The 21,793-nt window shown below is 40.0% G+C and overlaps 1 protein-coding gene and 1 long non-coding RNA gene across 5 annotated transcripts in view; one reads left to right on the forward strand and one right to left on the reverse strand.

Moving 5' to 3' along the window:
• Positions 1 to 21,793, forward strand: part of LOC141580620 (uncharacterized) — a 312,310-nt gene that overhangs the window by 187,056 nt on the left and 103,461 nt on the right. The gene's annotated exons all lie outside the window — the stretch shown is intronic.
• The window catches only part of RNLS (renalase, FAD dependent amine oxidase), a 312,278-nt gene that overhangs the window by 23,171 nt on the left and 267,314 nt on the right, over positions 1 to 21,793 (reverse strand). The window contains exon 7 of one of the 3 annotated variants that reach the window (XR_012512879.1): positions 7,892 to 8,022. The exons of the other annotated variants lie outside the window; for them this stretch is intronic. The gene's annotated coding sequence lies outside the window, so the exon portion shown is untranslated. The remainder of the gene's footprint in view (positions 1 to 7,891; positions 8,023 to 21,793) is intronic. 3 annotated transcript variants of the gene reach the window in all.

Here is a 21,793-nt window from a genome sequence, read left to right on the forward strand (position 1 = left end):
CATAATTAGGAGGAAGTCAGAATTCAGAAAATTACTGCAGTATAAAGTGAGGTGTTAAAAAGCACTAGCTTTTAAATAGGCCTGCATTTGAATTCCCCCTTTGCCACTTCCTAGCAGCTGAAACTCACATAAGATATGCAAGCTCTCTAATCCTGAGTTTTCTCACCTATGTGATGGGGAAAGGATACAAACTCCACAAGGTGGTTGGAGTATAAAGTGAGTTACAAACAGAGCCCAGTGAGGTACAGTGAGTAAGGAATTAATAAGTTGCATTCTTGAAAGAGAGAGACTGTCTAATAACATGCGGATGTGAATTATCATGGTATACAGAAGTGCTACAACACACAATAGCAAAGACCAAGTTCAGTTTCTGCCAAACTGAGCAACTAGTCATTCCTCAAGTGTACTTTGCCTCTTTTGCTTCTGAGAAAGTGCATGTGTTTTTGGAATATTGCTCCAACAACCCTAACTTTACCTGTCTTCCTCATCTTGAAGGATTTAGCTCAAGTGACATCTTTTAGGAAGCTACTTCTTACTACTTTCTCCCTAAGTTTGCTCTGTCCTCACATAGTATACTGTACATAGTTTTTGTATAGCAAAATGTACTATATCAGGATTATGTGCTTATTGGTTACCTAACTCCTTACAGGAAAGGAGCTGTCTTTTGAGTCTTTAGAACCCAGTTCAATGTTTGATACATAGAAGCTCAACAAATATGTGTTTAATGAAAAGATAAGTATACAATATGAATTTATAATTTGGGTATGACTACTAAACTTTTCATTAGTTTTATAGCATAATACTGATGTTTACTTAAATAGACCAATTAGATTTACTCTTTGTAGGAGCGTGCTGGAATAGGGCCTATTTCTTAGAGTATCTATGCCCATGTAATAACATCCACTATCCATTTTTAAGTATTAATACTGGGTATAAGTGAATATGTTTAGTATTTGTCCAGTACCAATGACACAGACTCCTTTTTAAAGTTTTCTACAAAGTATTTGCTGTTCAAAGTAATTAGTTCTTCTGAATATGTGTGATGCTGACTACATTGCAGAGTAAGTCCCAAGGGTATATAAGAAAAACATGACTTCATTAAATTCCTGTGTGTTAAAACATCTAATAGTTTATATAATATGGAACTTTGTGAAAAGGGGAAATATCTGCCTATATAAATTTCAATTAAACTGTGACTGTACATCCTAATTCAATAATCAGAATTTCTCAACTGATGATCTCACACATAGGGATTACCTCATAATAAGGTGAAGCAAGTGGTTATGAGCTAGTGACAAGTAGGTGGGCAATTACTCAATGCAATACTTAAGACTGACACCTGTTAGGTTTCCTGTTGTTGATAAATTGGGTCATGCTACAGTCCACCTATCCCAAAGGGCCTATTTTGGTTATCTAACGATTGCTATGAACTTACGATACATAGGCAAGATAACTTTTTTCTATTTTTTTATTGCATCTTGGATTTGGAGCACATGTGAAGAACATGCAAGATTGTTGCATAGATACACACATGGCGGTGTGATTTGCTGCTTTCCTCCCCATCACCTATATCTGGCATTTCTCCCCATGCTCGCTCTCCCTAACTCCCCACCCCCTGCTGTCCCTCCTCTATTTCCCCCCCGAGAGACCCCAGTGTGTGATGCTCCCCTCCCTGTGTTCTCATTGTTCAACACCCACCTATAAGTGAGAACATGTGGTGTTTGATTTTCTGTTCTTGTGTCAGTTTGCTGAGAATGATGGTTTCCAGGTTCACCCATGTTGCTACAAAGGACACGAACTCATCATTTTTGATGGCTGCATAATATTCCATGGTGTATATGTGCCATATTTTCCCTGTCCAGTCTATCATTGATGGGCATTTGGGTTGGTTTCAGGTCTTTGCTGTGGGAAACAGTGCTGCAACGAACATTTGTGTGCATGTGTCCTTACAGTAGAATGATTTATAATCCTTTGGATATATACACAGTAATGGGATTGCTGGGTCAAATGGAATTTCTATTTCTAGGTCCTTGAGGAATTACCACACTGTCTTCCACAATGGTTGGACTAATTTACACTCCCACCAACAGTGTAAAAGTGTTCCTATTTCTCCACATCCTCTCCAGCATCTGTTGTCTCCATATTCTTTAATGATCGTCATTCTAACTGGCGTGAGATGGTATCTCAATGTGGTTTTGATTTGCATTTCTCTAATGACCAGTGATGAGCATTTTTTCATATGTTTGTTGGCCTCATGTATGTCTTCTTTTGTAAAGTGTCTGTTCATATCCTTCACCCACTTTTGAATGGGCTTGTTTTTTTTCTTGTAAATCTTGAACGTTCTTTGTAGATTTTGGATATTAGCCCTTTGTCAGATGCGTAGATTGCAAAAATTTTTTCCCATTCTGTTGGTTGTTGATTCACTCTAGTGACTGTTTCTTTTGCTGTGCAGAAGCTGTGGAGTTTGATCAAATGTGGATAGGTCCCATTTGTCTATTTTGGCTTTTGTTGCCAATGCTTCAGGTGTTTTGGTCATGAAGTCCTTGCCTATGCTGATGTTCTGAATGGTTTTGCCTAGGTTTTCTTCTAGGGTTTTTATGGTGTTAGGTCTGATGTTTAAGTCTTTAATCCATCTGGAGTTAATTTTAGTGTAAGGGGTCAGGAAGGGATCCAGTTTCTGCTTGCTGCATATGGCTAGCCAGTTTTCCTAACACCATTTATTAAACAGGGACTCCTTTCCCCATTGCTTGTTTTTCTCAGGTTTGTCAAAGATTGGATGGTTGTAGATGTGTGGTGTTGCCTCCGAGGCCTCTGTTCTGTTCCATTGGTCTATATCTCTGTTTTGGTACCAGTACCATGCTGTTTTGATTACTGTAGCCTTGTAGTATAGTTTGAAGTCCGGTAGTGTGATGCTTCCCACTTTGTTCTTTTTGCTTAGGATTGACTTGGCTATGCAGGCTATCTTTTGGTTCCATATGAAGTTTAAGGTGTTTTTTTTCCAGTTCTGTGAAGACGGTCATTGGTAGCTTCATGGGGATAACATTGAATCGGTAAATTACTTTGGGCAGTATGGTCATTTTCATGATATTAATTCTTCCTAACCATGAACATGGAATGTTTCTCCATCTGTTTGTGTCCTCTCTTATTTCTTTGAGCAGTTGTTTGTAGTTTTATTCTTGTTGTAGCAATTGTGAATGGCAGTTTATTCTTGATTTGGCTCTCTTTAAGTCTGTTACTGGCGTATAGGAATGTTTGTGATTTTTGCACATTGATTTTGTATCCTGAGATTTTGCTGAAGTTGCTTATCAGTTTCAGGAGATTTGGGGCTGAGATGATGGGGTCTTCTAGATATATAATCATGTCACCTGCAAATAGAGACAATCTGACTTCCTCCTTTCCTATTTGAATACCCTTTATTTCTTTTTCTTGCCTGATTGCTCTGGCTAGAACTTCCAATACTATATTGAATAGGAATGGTGAGAGAGGGCACACTTGTCTAGTGCCAGATTTCAAAGGGAATTCTTCCAGTTTTTGCCCATTCAGTATGATATTGGCTGTTTGTTTGTCATAAATAGCTTTTATTATTTTGAGATACATTCCATCAATACCTAGTTTTTTGAGGGTTTTTAGCATAAATAGCTGTTGAATTTTATCAGAGGCTTTCTCTGCATCAATTGAGATAATCATGTGGTTTTTGTCTTTGGTTCTGTTTATGTGGTGAATTACGTTTATAGACTTGTGTATGCTGAACCAGCACAGTATCCTCGGGATGAAGTCTACTTGATCATGGTGGATAAGCTTTTTGATACGCTATTGCATTTGGTTTGCCAGTATTTTATTGAAGATTTTTGCATCTATGTTCATCATGGATATTGGCCTGAAGTATTCTTTTCTTGCTGAATATCTGCCGGGTTTTGGTATCAGGATGATGTTGGTCTCATAAAATGATTTGGGAAGGATTACCTCTTTTTGAATTTTTTGGAATAGTTTCAGAAGGAATGGTACCAGCTCTTCTTTGTATGTCTGGTAGAATTCGGCTGTGACCCATCTGTACCTGGGCTTTTTTTGGGTGGTAGGCTCTTAATTGCTGCCTCAACTTCAGACCTTGTTATTGGTCTATTCAGGGTTTCGACTTCTTCCTGTTTTAGGCTTGGGAGGATGCAGGTGTCCAGGAATTTATCCATTTCTTCCAGGTTTACTAGTTTATGTGCATAGAATTGTTTGTAATAATCTCTGATGATAGTTTGTATTTCTGTGGAATCTGTGGTGATATCCCTTTTATTGTTTTTTATTGCATCTATTTGATTATTCCCTCTTTTCTTTTTTATTAATCTGGCTAGTGGTCTATTTTGTTGACATTTCAAAAATCCAGCTCCTGGATTTATTGATTTTTTGAAGGGTTTTTTGTGTCTCTATCTCCTTCATTCTGCTCTTAGTTATTTCTTGTCTTCTGCTAGGTTTTGAGTTTTTTTTTATCTTGCTCCTCTAACTCTTTCAATTTTGATGATAGGGTGTCGATTTTATATCTTTCCTTGCTTCTCATGTGGGTATTTATTGCTATATATTTTCCTCTAGACACTGCTTTAAATGTGTCCCAGAGATTCCGGTATGTTGTGTCTTCGTTCTTGTTTGTTTCGAAGAACATCTTTATTTCTGCCTTCATTTTATTGTTTATCCAGTCAACATTCAAGAGCCAGTTGTTCAGTTTCCATGAAACTGTGCGGTTCTGAGTTAGTTTCTGCATTCTGAGTTCTAACTCTATTGCACTGTGGTCTGCGAAACTGTTATGATTTCCATTCTTTTGCATTTGCTAAGGAGTTATTTGCTTCTAATTATGTGGTCAATTTTAGAGTAGGTGTGATGTGGTGCTGAGAAGAATGTATATTCTGTGGATTTGGGGTGGAGAGTTCTATAAATGTCTATTCGGTTTGCTTGGTCCAGGTCTGAGTTCAAGTCCTGGATATCCTTGTTAATTTTCTGTCTTGTTGATCTGTCTAATATTGACAATGGGGTGTTAAAGTCTCCCACTATTATTGTGTGGGAGTCTAAGTCTCTTTGTAAGTCATTAAGAACTTGCCTTTATGTATCTGGGTGCTCCTGTATTGGGTGCATTTATATTTAGGATCATTAGCTCTTCTCGTTGCATTGATCCTTTTACCATTATGTAATGTCCCTCTTTGTGTCTTTTGATCTTTGTTGGTTTAAAGTTTATCTTATCAGAGATGAGAATTGCAGCTCTTGCTTTTTTTTTGCTCTCCATTTGCTTCGTAAATCTTCCTCCATCCCTTTATTTTGAGCCTTTGTGTATTCTTGGATGTGAGATGGGTTTCCTGGATACGGCATACCAATAGGTTTTGGCTTTTTATCCAATTTGACAGTCTGTGTCTTTTGATTGGGGCATTTAGCCCATTTACATTTAGGGTTAATATTGTTATGTGTGAATTTGATGCTGCCATTTTGATGCTAGCTGGCTGTTCTGCCCATTAGATGATGCAGTTTCTTCATTGTGTTGATGCTCTTTACCATTTGGTATGCTTTTGGAGTGTCTGGTACTGGCTGTTCCTTTCTATGTTTAGTGCCTCTTTCAGGAGCTCTTGTAAAGCAGGCCTGGTGGTGATGAAATCTCTGAGTACTTGCTTGTTTGTAAAGGATTTTATTTTATTTTTCCTTCACTTAGGAAGCTTATTTTGGCTGGATAGGAGATTCTGGGTTGAAAGTTCTTTTCTTTAAGGATGTTTAATATTGGCCCCCACTCTCTTCTGGCTTTTAGGGTTTCTGCTGAGAGATCTGCTGTCAGTCTGATGGGCTTCCCTTTGTGGGTAACCCGACCTTTCTCACTGGCTGCCCTTAGCATTTTATCCTTTGTTTCAACCCTGGTGAATCTGATGATTAAGTGCCTTGTGGTTGCTCTTCTTGAGGAATTTCTTTGTGGTGTTCTCTGTATTTCCTGGACTTGAATATTGTCCTGCCTTGCTAGGTTGGAGAAGTTTTCCTGGATGATATCCTGAAGAATATTTTCCACCTTGGATTCCTTCTCTCTGTCACATTCCGGTAGACTTATCAAATGTAGATGAGGTCTTTTCACAGAGTCCCATATTTCTTGGAGACTTTGTTCATTCCTTTTTACCCTTTTCCTCTAATCTTGCCGTCTCATTTTATTTCATTGAGTCATTCTTCGACCTCTGATATCTTTTCTTCTGCTTGGTCAATTCGGCTGTTGAAACTTGTGTATGCTTCGTGAAGTTCTTGTGTTGTGTTTTTCAGCTCCATCAATTCACTTATATTCCTAAGTTGTTTATTCTTGTTAGCATTTCATCAAATCTCTTTTCAAGGTTCTAAGCTTCTTTGCATTGGGTTAGAACATGTTCTTTTAGCACAGAGAAGTTTCTCATTATCCAACTTCTGAAGCCTGATTCTGTCAATTCATCACACTCATTTTCCATCCAGTCTCGTTCCCTTGCTGGTGAGGAGTTGTGATCCCTTATAGGAGGAGAGGTGTTCTGGTTTTGGGTGTTTTCATCCTTTTTGCACCGGTTTCTTCCCATCTTTGTGGATTTATCCACTTGTCGTCTTTGTAGTTGTTGACTTTCAGATTGGGTCTCTGAGTGGATGTCCAGTTTGTTGATGATGAAATTATTTCTTTCTGTTTCTTAGTTTTCCTTCTAACAGTCAGGCCCCTCTGCTGTAGGACTACTGAGGTCCACTCCAGGCCCTGCTTGCCGGGGGATCACCTGCAGCAGCTGCAGAACAGGAAGCATTGCTGCCAGTTTCTTCTACTGTTATCTTTGTCCGAGGATACCCACCAGATGTCGGTTTAAGCTCTCCTTTATGAGGTGTCTCTTTGGATATACAGTGGTCAGTGAGCCGCTTCAGGAGATAGTCTGTCCTTTATAGGAGCCAAGTGCTGAGCTGTGAGCTCTGTTGTTTATTCAGAGCTGCTGGGCAGGTACATTTAAGTCTGCTGCAGCAGAACTCATAACCCCCCTGCTTTTTTTTCCCCAGGTGCTCTGTCCTGGGGAGTTAGTTAGGGCTTTATTTATGAGTTTCTCTTGTGCTGCTGCCTTTTTTCAGGGCTGTCCTGCCCAGCAAGAAGGCAGCCAAGTCACTGTCTGCCTGCAGAGGCTTTGCTGAGCTGCTGTGGGCTCCACCCAGCTGCTGTGTGAACTTCCCTGCAGTCCTGTTTATACAGGTATAGTCAGAACTGCCTTGGCAATGGCGGCCCACCTCTATAATGGCAGACTCTCTCTGTAATGGCGGGCTGCCTTGGCAATGTCAGGCTGCCTCAGCAATGGTGGACTACCTCCATAGTGGTGGACTGCCTTGGTAATGGCGGACGCCACTCCCCCACAGAGCTGGACCATCCTGGGTTCAGCTGTACTTCCTGTGAAATGCTCAGTCTGGAGCATTTCAGATTGCTGTTTCTTTTGTGGGGGTGGGTCCAGCAGAGCCTGATCAGCTGGCTCCCTGCCTCAGAGCACTTTTTTTTTCCAGTTGAATGTTCAACTCTTGTCTCCCAGGTGTTCCAGTCACCTGTTGAAAAGGAGCCGGGATCTGTGTGATTTCCTGTGCGGCGAACCACTGCACTGGCTGAAACAGCCGTGCTGAGATTCGTGGTGCTTTTCTGCCTGGGAATCTCCTGGCCTGGCTCCGTTTCAGTCTCCTTTTTTTTATCAGTTGAATGGGTGACTCTGTCTCCCAGGAGCTCCAATTGCCAGCTAAAATGGCGGCCAGACCCGTGTATTTTGTATGGGGAACCGCTGTGCCAGGGCACAGGCCAAAACCGCCTTGCCAGCCAAAGCAGCCATGCTGGCGACCCATGGGGCTCCTCCACCTAGCAATCTCCTGGTCTGTGGGCAATAAAAATCCATCTGGAAATGTGGCATCCACTCACCCTCTGTGCTTTTGCTGTGAGCTGCAATCCTCAGCTGCTCCTAATCAGCCGTCCGACAAGATACTCTTGTAGCCATAATTTCTTGTTGGGAAATGTTGACCCATGGCACAACTGTGTTAAATTATCAAACACTGGAAAATGTACAAGTTAGTTAAGGAATGATTGGCAAAAGCTGCAAAATCTTTAAAAACAAAACAAACCAACTGGCAAGAGTTCCTTGTGTCTACAGGGATCTACCACTTTCATCGCACATTGCTCTGATGTTATTCAACAGTCCCTTATGGTAATGACTAAGTGTCACAGTGTCTGGCATTGAATTGGACCTACTGAAAAATCCCTATCCACGCTATTTATTTATATAAAACAGAGAGAAGGGAAAGGAGAATCAGTTTGAAAAGATAAAAGGGTGAGAAAGAAAAGAGAAAAAGTAGGACATATAAGCATGATGAGAGGTAATCAAGAAAAGAGCAATGAACACACAGAGCTAAGCTACCAACAAAGAAATGACCATCAAAGCACTGTTACCCCATCTCCTCTTCCTCTGACTAATACTGCTGGTAATATTATTGATAACTTACTTTGTACTAATGTCTGTAGTAAATGTTTTCTACTGTGTTCCCTCATTTCACCCTAACCACAAGTCTAAGGAGTATGTTCAGTTGTTATCATTTACAGATGAGGACGCTGAGACAAAGAGTTACAGTCCAGCCTGCCCAAAGGCACACACAGAACCTAGGTTTGAAACGAATCTCTCTTAGGCCAAAGTCCAAGAACATAATCACATCACATTATTCAAAATGCAGAAGTATAAAGCATAAATATCAGAGAAAAGTCACAAGAATAGTGGCAGAATAACCAAAAGAGCTTGATTTTATTATGGAAAAGAACTATGAAACAAAACGCCTAATGTACTTTAACTGATAAACACAATTGATTGCTGTCTTTCAAAGTACTTATCCTAGAAGGCAATAAATTTATATCCATGATGATGAACTGGCCAATGTCTTTGAGGGTTGCCAGGTTTAAATTGCTTTTAAAATCAGCTTACTGTCTATATTAAAATAGATAAACAAAGATAAGCCAGCTGTATTTCTTTAGTTATCTTTAATTGTTGAGACTGACCATCCATTTTATTTAAATAAGTTAAGTACAAATGACTGTGGTTTTTAAAACAATAAATTTAACCTCAAGTTTAAAGACCTGATCCCAGTAATGATTTGTGGAAGAATATGTTTCAGGCTATGAATGAGATGCCTAATTTTATTGAAATAAGGGCATAGCTTGTCGATATGGCTAACTAGTTTGAAGAGGACAACAATCCTTTGGATTTACAAGTTTGGTATATTTATGATATCAGCTGCTATCTTCCAGTCCCAGGTATCCTGGGTCCCTACACTATAGCTTCTGCACTGGTGGACTGTGCCTGATGAGTGGAGAGTTCTAGTGGGGCAGCTTCTACAACCATGCACCAGTCTGCGCACTCTTTCCCCATACTATAGCTTCCCCCAGGCCCATGGCAACTATCCACATTGCTTTGCTGGTGCATGTCTGCATGGGGTCAGTTTTGCTTTCCTTGTGCAGGAGTGCAGTCTGCCCACCCTGTCCCCACCAACCACCATTGAAGACAGCCTTGGTGGGGACACAACCAGCCAGCCTCACCCCCATCAGTGCCCCACCCTTGCATTAACACTGCACAGAGAACAGCAAATCCTCCCCTTCCCTGAGTGATCACTCCCACTTGCAGGGCAAAGAGAAGGCACCAGATGTGCACCAGCCAGCACCCTATGCCCGAGCCAGCACCACCTCCAGTGTGACTATGCACAGTCACCAGCTGCATTGCCTTCACCAATGTGATGAACACCCACAGGGAGGCAAGCACCCTGGCACCTGCTAATACTCTGCTGCAGCAGCCGTACCTTAGTCCCATCATCACAGTGATCTGCTAATCCTAAGGAGCCAGAGAACAAAGTTGGGGCCCACTACGTGTCCTGCAGAGTTACAGCATGTAGTCCTGGAGTTGGGAGCTAAGTGTTGGCCCTCTACAGTCTTTCAGAAATTAAGCCAGTTGGTTGAATCAACCTTATACCACAATCAAATTCTCAAGGTCATCAAATAGGATAAAAGGGGCAAAAAAATCCAAAGGTTAGCAACCCCAAAGATTGAAGGCAGATAAGCTGCAAGAACCCTGCAAACTCAAAAAGCCAGAGTGCCTTCTTTCCTCCAAATGACCACATTACCTCTCTAGCAAGGGTTCTGAACTGGGCTGAGATGGCTGAAATGACAGAAATAGAATTCAGAATATGGATGGGAATGAAGAACACTGAGCTATAGGATATGTTGAAACCCAACCCAAGGAAGCTAAAAATCATGAGAAAACAATGCAGGAGCTGACAGACAAATTAACCAATATAGAAAAAAAATAACTGATTTGATAGAGCTGAAAAACACATTACAAGAATTTCACCATGCAATCACAAGTATAAGTGGCAGAATAGACCAGGTGGAGGAAAAAATCTTAAAGTTTGAATATTAGCTTTCTGAAATAAGATGGTCAGACAAGAATGGAGAAAAAAGAATGAAAAGGAATGAACTAAACCTCTGAGAAATACAGGATTATGTAAAGACCAAATCTATGACTCATTGGTGTCCCTGAAAGAGATGAAAAGATAGAACCAACTTAGAAAACATATTTCAAGATATTCTCCATGAGAGCCTCCCCATCCTAGCTAGAGACCAACATTCAAATTCAGGAAATGCAGAGAATCCTAGTAAGATACTTCTCAAGGAAATCATCCCCACCCCCAAGATACATAATCATGAGATTCTGCAAGGTCAAAATGAAAAAAAAAAAAATGTTAAAGGCAGCAAGACAGAAAGGTCAAGTCACCTACAAAGGGAAATCCATCAGACTAACAGCGGACCTCTCAGCAGAAACCCTGCAAGCCAGAAAAGATTGGCAGCCAATATTCAACATTCATAGAGGAAAGAAATTCCAACACAGAATTTCATATATGGCAAAACTAAGCTTCATAAGCTTAAAGAAGAAGAAGAAGGAGGAATGCTGGGAAGATGGCCGACTAAGAACAGCTCAGGACTTCAGCTCCCAGTGAAAGTGCAGAGGGTGAGTGGACGCCGCATTTCCAGACAAATTTTTATTGCCCACAGACCAGGAGATACTGAAGCAGAGGGGTCGCCAGCTCCGCTGTTCTGGCTGGTGCGGCTGTTTTGGCCCCCGTGGGGCTGATTTGGCCCACGTGGCTGTTTTGACCACACCCTGTTGCAGCGGTTCTCCGTACAAAAGCCACTGGTCTGGGAGCCCTCTTAGCTGGCAAGCCCTGAGACAGCAGAGTTGCCCATTCATCTGAAATAGCGAGCCAGGCCAGGAGATTCCTAGGCAAAAACCCTGCCAGGAGCCTTGGTGCTACTGTTTGAGCCGACTCAGTGAGTCGCAGCACGGGAGATCCCAGCGCCTTTTCAAAAAGCGACTGGAATGCTGGGTCGTTCAACTTAAAAAAAAAAAAAAAAGACTCTGAGTCAGGGAGCCAGGTGATCAGGCTCGGTTGGGCCCATCCCCCACCCCCAACAACAACAACAACGACAACAAAAACAGTAATTGAAAATGCTCTGGGTTGAGTGTTTCACAGCAACCACAGCTGAACCCGGGACAGTCTGGCTCTGTGGGGGAGGGGCGTCTGCCATTACTGAGACTCTCCACCACAACGGAGGCAGGCCGCCATTGCTGAGGCAACCCGCCACAACAGAGAGAGTCCGCCATAACAGAGGTGGGGCCACCTTTGCCGAGGCAGTTCTAACTATGCCCATATAAACAGGACTGCAGGGAAGAGCACAGGGCAGCTGGGCGGAGCCCACAGCAGCTCAGCAAAGCCTCTGCAGGCAGACAGTGGCTATGTGGGCTGCTAGCTGGGCGGGGCAGACTTGAAAGAAAAAACAAAAAAGGCAGTAGCACAACGGAAACTCATAAAGCCCTAACTCCCCAGGACAGAGCACCTGGGAACAAAAAGCTGTTTATGAGTTCAGCTGCAGCAGACCTAAACATACCTGCCCAGCAGCTCTGAATGAACAACGGAGCTCACAGCTCAGGACTTAAGCCCCAATAAAAGATAGACTGTCTCCTCAAGTAGCTCCCTAACCCCCATAGATCCAAAGACTCACCTCATAAAGGAGAGAACGGACTAACAGTTGGCGAGCATCCTTCTGGGACAAAGATAGCGGAAGAGGAAACTGGTAGCAACCCTTACTGTTCTAGAGCTGCTGCAGGTGATCCCCAGGCAAGCAGGGCCTGGAGAGGACCTCAGCAGTCCTACAGCAGAGGGGCCAGACTGTTAGAAGGAAAGCTTAAAAAAAAAAAAAAAGTAACTTCAGCATCCACGAACTAGAAGCTCACTCAGAGACCCAATCTGAAAGACAGTAACTACAAAAACAACAGGTGGATAAACACACAAAAATGGGAAGAAACCAGCACAAAAAGGATGAAAACTCCTGAAACCAGAACAACTCTCCTCCTAAAAGGGATCACAACTCCTTACCAGCAAGGGAACCAGACCAGATGGAGAAGGAGTGTGATGAAATGAAAGAATCAGACTTCAAAAGGTGGGTAATAAGAAACTACAGTGAGCTAAAAGAACACGTTCTAACCCAACGCAAAGAAACTAGAAACCTTGAAAAAAGATTGGACGAAATGCTAACGAGAATGGACAACACAGAGAGGAATAAAAGTGAATTGATGGAGCTGAAGAACACAACACGAGAACTTCGCGAAGCATGCACAAGTTTCAACAGCCGAATTGACCAAGCAGAAGAAAGGATATCAGAGATTGAAGATCAACTCAATGAAATAAAAAGAGAAGGCAAGAACAGAGAAAAAAGCACAAAAAGGAATGAACAAAATCTTCAATAAATGTGGGACTATGTGAAAAGACCTAATCTATGTTTGATAGGTGTACCTGAATGTGATAAAGAGAATGAATCCAAGCTGGAAAATACTCTTCAGGATATCCAGGAAAACTTCCCCAACATAGCAAGGCAGGCCAATATTCAAATCCAGGAAATACAGAGAACACCACAAAGATATTCCTCAAGAAGAGCAACCCCAAGGCACATAATCGTCAGATTCACCAGCGTTGAAATGAAAGAGAAAATGCCAAGGGTAGCCAGAGAGAAAGGTCAGGTTACCCACAAAGCGAAGCCCATTAGACTCACAGCAGATCCCTCAGCAGAAATCCTACAAGCCAGAAGAGATTGGGGGCCAATATTAAACATCCTTAAAGAAAAGAATTTCCAACCCAGAATCTCCTATCCAGCCAAACTAAGCTTCATAAGTGAAGGAAAAATAAAATCCTTTGCGAACAAGCTAGTACTCAGAGATTTTATCACCACCAAACCTGCTCTACAAGAACTCCTGAAAGAGGCTCTACACATATAAAGGAACAACCAGTACCAGCCACTCCAAAAACATACCAAATGGTAAAAGAGCATCAACACAATCAAGAATCTGCATCAACTAACCAACAAAACAGCCAGGTAGCATCAAAATAACGGTATCAAATTCACACATAACAATACTATCCCTAAATGTAAATGGATTAAATGCCCCAATCAAAAGACACAGACTGGCAAATTGGATAAAAAGCCAAAACCCATCAGTGTGCTGTATCCAGGAAACCCATCTTACATGCAAGGATACACAAAGGCTCAAAATAAAGGGATGGAGGAAGATCTACCAAGCAAATGGAGAGCAAAAAAAAGCAGGAGTTGCAATTCTCATCTCTGATAAAACAGACTTTAAAGCAACAAAGATCAAAAGAGACAAGAAGGACATTACATAATGGTAAAAGGATCACTGCAACAAGAAGAGCTAACGATCCTAAATATATACGCACCCAATACAGGAGCACCCAGATACATAAGGCAAGTTCTTAGTGACTTACAAAGAGAATTAGACTCCCACACAATAATAGTGGGAGACTTTAACACCCCATTGTCAATATTAGACAGGTCAACCAGACAGAAAATCAACAAGGATATCCAGGACCTGAACTCAGACCTGGAACAAGCAAACCTAATAGACATTTACAGAACTCTCCACCCCAAATCCACAGAATATACATTCTTCTCAGTACCACATCACACCTACTCTAAAATTGACCACATAATTGGCAATAAATCACTCCTCAGCAAATGCAAAAGAATGGAAATCATAATAAACAGCCTCCCAGACCACAGTGCAATCGAGTTAGAACTCAGAATACAGACACTAACTCAGAACCGCACAGCTTCATGGAAACTGAACAACTGGCTCTTGAATGTTGACTGGATAAACAATGAAATGAAGGCAGAAATAAAGATGTTCTTCGAAACAAAGGAGAACGAAGACACAACATACCAGAATCTCTGGGACACATTTAAAGCAGTCTCTAGAGGAAAATATATAGCCATGAGTGCCCACATGAGAAGAAAGGAGAGATCTAAAATTGACACCCTATCATCAAAATTGAAAGAGCTAGAGGAGCAAGATAAAAAAAACTCAAAACCTAGCAGAAGACAGGAAATAACTAAGATCAGAGCAGAACTGGAGGAAATAGACACAAAAAACTCTTCAAAAAATCAATAAATCCAGGAGCTGTTTTTTCGAAAAGATCAACAAAATAGACAGACCACTAGCCAGATTAATAAAAAAGAAAAGAGAGAATAACCAAATTGATGCAATAAAAAACGATAAAGGGGATATCACCACAGATTCCACAGAAATCCAAACCATCATCAGAGATTATTACAAACAACTCTATGCACATAAACTAGTAAACCTGGGAGAAATGGATAAATTCCTGGACACCTGCATCCTCCCAAGCCTAAACCTGGAAGAAGCCGAAACCCTGAATAGACCAATAACATGGTCTGAAGTCGAGGCAGCAATAAAGAGCCTACCACCCAAAAAAAGCCCAGGTACAGATGGGTCACAGCCGAATTCTACCAGACATACAAAGAGGAGCTGGAACCATTCCTTCTGAAACTATTCCAGACAATCCAAAAAGAGGGAATCCTTCCCAAATCATTTTATGAGACAAACATCATCCTGATACCAAAACCCGGCAGAGACTCAACAAGAAAAGAATACTTCAGGCCAATATCCATGATGAACATAGATGCAAAAATCTGCAATAAAATACTGACAAGCCGATTGCAACAGCATATCAAAAAGCTCATCCACCATGATCAAGTAGACTTCATCCCAGGGTTGCAAGGCTGGTTCAACATATGCAAGTCCATAAACGTAATTCACCACATAAACAGAACCAAAGACAAAAACCACATGATTATCTCAATTGATGCAGAGAAGGCCTTTGATAAAATTCAACAGCCCTTTATGCTAAAAACCCTCAAAAAACTAGGTATTGATGGAATGTATCTCAAAATAATAAAAGCTATTTATGACAAACCAACAGCCAATATCATACTGAATGGGCAAAAACTGGAAGAATTCCCTTTGAAATCTGGCACTAGACAAGGATGCCCTCTCTCACCATTCCTATTCAATATAGTACTGGAAGTTCTAGCCAGAGCAATCAGGCAAGAAAAAGAAATAAAGGGTATTCAAATAGGAAAGGAGGAAATCAAATTGTCTCTATTTGCAGATGACATGATTGTATATCTAGAAGACCCCATCATCTCAGCCAAAAATCTCCTGAAACTGATTAACAACTTCAGCAAAGTCTCAGGATACAAAATCAACGTGCAAAAATCATAAGCATTCCTATACACCAGTAACAGACTTAAAGAGAGCCAAATCAAGAACGAACTGCCATTCACAATTGCTACAAAGAGAATAAAATACCTAGGAATACAACTAACAAGGAACATAAAGGACTTCTTCAAGGAGAACTACAAGCCACTGCTCAATGAAATAAGAGAGGACACAAACAGATGGAGAAACCTTCCATGTTCATGGTTAGAAAGAATCAACATCGTGAAAATGGCCATACTGCCCAAAGTAATTTACAGATGCAATGCTATTCCCATCAAGCTACCAATGACCTTCTTCACAGAAATGGAAAAAAACACCTTAAACTTCATATGGAACCAAAAGAGAGCCCACATAACCAAGTCAATTCTAAGCAAAAAGAACAAAGCAGGAGGCATCACAGTACCAGACTTCAAACTACACTACAAGGCTACAGTAATCAAAACAGCATGGTACTGGTACCAAAACAGAGATATAGACCAATGGAACAGAACAGAGGCCTTAGAGGAAATACAACATATCTACAACCATCTGATCTTCGACAAACCTGACAAAAACAATCAATGGGGAAAGGATTCCCTGTTTAATAAATGGTGTTGGGAAAACTGGCTAGCCATGTGCAGAAAGCAGAAACAGGACCCCTTCCTGACACCTTACACCAAAATTAACTCCAGATGGATTAAAGACTTAAACATCAGACGTAACACCATAAAAATCCTAGAAGAAAATCTAGGCAAAACCATTCAGGACATAGGTGTAGGCAAGGACTTCATGACCAAAACGCCAAAAGCAATGGCAACAAAAGCCAAAATAGACAAATGGGACCTAATCAAACTCCACAGCTTCTTCACGGCAAAAGAAACAGTCAGTAGAGTGAATAGGCAACCAACAGAATGGGAAAAAATTTTTGCAGGCTACCCATCTGACAAGGGACTGATATCCAGAATTTACAAAGAACTAAAATAGATCTACAAGAAAAAAACAAACAAGCCCTTTCAAAAATGGGCGAAGGATATGAACAGACACTTTACAAAAGAAGACATACAGGAGGCCAACAAACATATGAAAAAATGCTCATCATCCCTGTCATTAGAGAAATGCAAATCAAAACCACACTGAGATACCATCTCACACCAGTTAGAATGGCGATCATTAAAAAATCCGGCGACAACAGATGCTGGAGAGGATGTAGAGAAATAGTAACACTTTTACACTGTTGGTGGGAGTGTAAATTAATTCAACCACTGTGGAAGACAGTGTGGCGATTCCTCAATGACCTAAAAATAGAAATCCCATTTGACCCAGCAATCCCATTACTGGGTATATATTACAAAGGATTATAAATCATTCTACTATAAGGACACATGCACATGAATGTTCATTGTGGCACTGTTTACAATAGCAAAGACCTGGAACCAACCCAAATGCCCATCGATGATAGACTGGATAGGGAAAATGTGGTACATATACACCATGGAATATTACACAGCCATCAAAAACGATGAGTTTATGTCCTTTGTAGGGACCTGGATGAACCTGGAAACCATCATTCTCAGTAAACTGACCCAAGAGCAGAAAATCAAACACCGCATGTTCTCACTCATAGGTGGGTGTTGAACAACGAGGACATGTGAACACAGGGAGGGGAGCACTACACACTGGGGTCCGTTGGTGGGAAATGGGGGAGGGACAGGGGGGTGGGGAGGTGGAAAGAGATAGCATGGGGAGAAATGACAAATACAGGTGAGGGGAAAGAAGGCAGCAAACCACACTGTCATGTGTGTACCTATGCAACAATCTTGCATGTTCTTCACATGTACCTCAAAACCTAAAATGCAATTAAAAAGAAGAAGAAGAAGAAGAAGAAATAAGATCCTTTATAGACAAGAAAATACTGAGTTCCCTCATTACCACCAGACCCGTCTTACAAGAGCTCCTATAAAAAGCACTAAATATGAAAAAGAAAGATGATTACCAGTTATTACAAAAACACAGTGAAATACACAGACCAGTGACACCATAAAGCAACCACATAAAGAAGTCTGAAAAATAACCAGTTAACATCATGATGACAGGATCATGTACACACATTATCAGGATAAAATTTGAATATAAATGGACTAAATGTACCAACTAAAGACACAGAATGGCAAGCTGGATAAAAAACCAAGACCCATTGGTTTTTTATCTCTTAAAGACAGTATGCTGTCTAGTTTCAGACAAAACAGACTTTAAACCAACAAAGATCAAACAAGAAAGGCATTACATAATGGTAAAGAGTCCAACAAGAAGATCTAACTATCCTAAATATATAGGCATCCAACACAGGAGCACCCAGATGCATAAAGCAAGTTCGTAGATACTTTCAAGTAGACTCAGACTCTGACACAATAAAAGTGGGAGACTTTAACACCCCACTGGCAATATTAGGAAGATAATAGAGACAGAAAATTAACAAAAATATTTAGTACCTAAACTCAACAGTGGATCAAATGGAACTCTCCACCCAAAAACAATGGACTATACATTCTTCTCATTGTCACATAGCACACACTCTAGAATTGATCACATAACCAGAAGTGAAACACTCCTCAGTAGATGCAAAAGAACTGAAATCATACCAAACAATCGCTCAGACAACAGCACAATCAAATTAGAAATCAAGACTAAGACATTCACTCAAAACCATATAGTTTGATGAAAACTGAGTAACCTGCTCCTGAATAACATTTGGGTAAATAACGAAATAAAGACAGGTATCAAGAAGTTATTTGGAATTGATGAGAACAAAGATACAACAAATCCAAATCTCTGGAATCACAACTAAGGGAGTGTTAAGAGGGAAATTTATAGCACTAAATGTCCACATCAGTAAGTTAGAAAGATCTCAAGCTAACAATTAACATAATCACTAAAAGAACTACAGAACCAAGAGCAAATATATCCCGAAGCTAGCAGAGACAAGAAATAACCAAAATCAGTGCTGAATTGAAGGAGACTGAGATACAGAAAACCATTCAAAAGATTGATGAATCCAGGAGCTGGTTTTTTGTTTTGTTTTGTTTTGTTTTTTTTTAAATAAATAAATAAATACATAGACTGCTAGCTAGACTAATAAAGAAAAAAAGAGAGAAGATCCAAACACATTAAGAAAAAACAAGTAGGATATTACCACTGACCCTACAGAAATACAACCATCAGAGAATATTATGAATACCTCTATGAACATAAACATAGAAAGTATAGAATAAATAAATATATTCCTGGATACATACACCCTTCCAAGACTGACCAGGACAGAAACCGATTTCCTGAACAGGCCAGTAATGAGCTCTGAAATTAAGTCAGTAATAAATAGCCAACCGACCAACAAAAGCCCAGGACCAGAAAGATTCACTGTTGCATTCTACTAGATGTACAAAAAGTTGATATCTTTCCTGCTGAAACTATTCCAAAAAATTCAGGAGATGGCATCCCTCCCTAACTCATTCTATGACGTAAGCATCATCCTGATAGCAAAACCTAGCACAGACACAACAAAAAAAGAGAAAACTTCAGGCCAATATCCTTGAACATCGATGCAAAAATATTCAATAAAATACTGGTAAACAAATCCAGCAGCACATCCAGCAGACATGATCAAGTACACTGTAACCCTGGGATACAAGGTTAGTTCAACATATGCAAATCAATAAATATGATTCATCACATAAACAGAACTAAATACACAAACCACGTTATTACCTCAATAGATGCAGAGAAGGCTTTCGATAAAATTCAATACCCCTTCATGTGAAAAACTTTCAATAAACTAGGTATTGGAGGAGCATACCTCAAAATAATAAAAGCCTTCTATGACAATTCCACAGCCAACATCATACCAAATGGACAAAAGCTAGAAGAATCTCCTTGAAAACCAGCACAAAATAAGGATGCTCTCTCTCTCACCACTCCTATTCAATATATCTGAAGTCCTTGCCCAAGCAGTCAAGCAAGAGAAAGAAATAAGGAGCATCTAAATAGGGAGAGAAAGTAAAACTACGCTGTTTGTTTATGGCATAATCCTGTATCTAGAAAACCCCATAGCCTCAGTCCAAATGCTTCTTAAGCTAATAAATAATTTCAGCAGTCTCAGGATACAAAATCAATGTGCAAAAATTACTAAATCACTAACATTCCTATATACCAAGAATAGTCAAGCTGAGGGCCAAATCAGGAATGCAACTCCATTCACAATAGCCACAAAGGGAATGAAATACCTAGGAATACAGCTAACCAGGGAGTTGGAAGATATCTTCAAGGAGAACCACAAAACACTACTCAAAGGAGTCAGAGATGGAAGAATCAATATTGTTAAAATGGCCATACTGCCCAAAGCAATCTATAAATTCAATGCTATTGCTGTTTAACCACCATTAACATTCTTCAAAAAACTAGAAAAAACTATTTTAAAATTTATATGGAACCAAAAAAGAGCCTGAATAGCCATGGCAATCCTAAGGAAAAATAATAAAGCTGGAGGCACTAAAATAACAGGATACGAGTACAAAAACAGACACATAGACCAATGGAATAGAATAGAGAACTCAGAAATAAGACTACACACCTTCAACTATCTGATCTTTGACAAACCTGATAAAAACAAGCAATGGGGAAAGGATTCCCTATTCAATAAATGATGCTGGGAGAAATGGCTAGCCATATGCAGAATATTGAAACTGGACTCCTTCCTTATACCATATACAAAAATTAACTCAAGATGAATTAGACTTAAGTGTAAAACCCAACACTATAAAAACCCTGGAAGAAAACCTAGGCAATACCATTCTGGACATAGGAAGAGGCAAAGATTTCATGGCAAAGATGCCAAAAGCAATGGTAACAAAAGCAAAAATTGACAAATTAGATCTATTTAAAGAGCTTCTGTGTAGCAAAGGAAACTATCAACAGAATGAACAGACAGCCTATAGAATAAGAGAAAAGTTTTGCAAACTCTGCATCTGACAAAGGTCTAATATCCAGCATCTGTAGAGAAATTAAACAAATTTACAAGAAGCAACCCTATTAAAAAGTGGCCAAAGGACATGAACGGTCACATCAAAAGCAGACATACATGTGGCCAAGAATCACATGAAAAAACCTAAACATCACTGAACATTAGAGAAATGCAAATCAAAACCACAATGAAATCTCACACCAGTTAGAATGGCTATTATTAAAAAATAATAGATGCTGGTGAGGTTGCAGAAATAAAGAAGTGCTTATACATTGTTGGTAGGATTGTAAATTAGTTCAACCATTGTGGAAGACAGTGTGGCCATTCCTCAAATACCTAAAATCAGAAATGCCATTCAACCCAGTAATCCTATTACTGGATGCATACCGAAAGGAATATAAATTGTTCTATTATAAAGATATATGCACACATATGTTCATTGCAGTACTATTCACAATAGCAAATATATAGAATTAACCTAAATTCTCATTAATGATAGAATGAATAAAGAAAATGTGGTACATATACACCATGGAATACTATGCAGCTATAAAAAAAGAATAGGATAATGTCCTTTGCAGGAACATGGATGGAGCTGGGAGCCATTATCCTTAGCAAACTAATGCAGGAATAAAATACCACATGTTCTCACTTACAAGTGGGAGCTAAATGATGAGAACACATGGACACATAGAGGGGAACAACACACCCTAGGGCCTATCAGAGGGTGTAGGGTATAGGGTGGAAGAAGAGAGAGAATCAGGAGAAATAATGGGTACTAGGCTTAATACCTGAGTGATACAATTATCTGTACAGTAAACTCCTATGATACAAATTTACCCATACAAAAAACCTGCACATGTAACCCTGAACTTAAAAAATAAGAAAAAGAAAATGCATAGGAAAAAGAAAAAAATTAAAGTATCAATTACCACCTGACCTTTCAATGCTGAAAGTAGGCACTATTACTCACCAGATATTAATCTCATGAAGGAATAATATCAGTGTATGGGTGATCTCAAGCTCTTCTGTGTGCACACCCACTTTTCCCACCAAGCAAAATCTTTAAAAAATTCTGGTCTTCAGTAAGTGCCCATTTCCCCTTTTCTCTTATCTTCTTAACTCCCAGCAGTACTATGGGTAACTG

The sequence above is a fragment of the Saimiri boliviensis genome, chromosome 12, assembly GCF_048565385.1.
Source record: "Saimiri boliviensis isolate mSaiBol1 chromosome 12, mSaiBol1.pri, whole genome shotgun sequence".
Lineage (NCBI taxonomy): Eukaryota > Metazoa > Chordata > Mammalia > Primates > Cebidae > Saimiri > Saimiri boliviensis.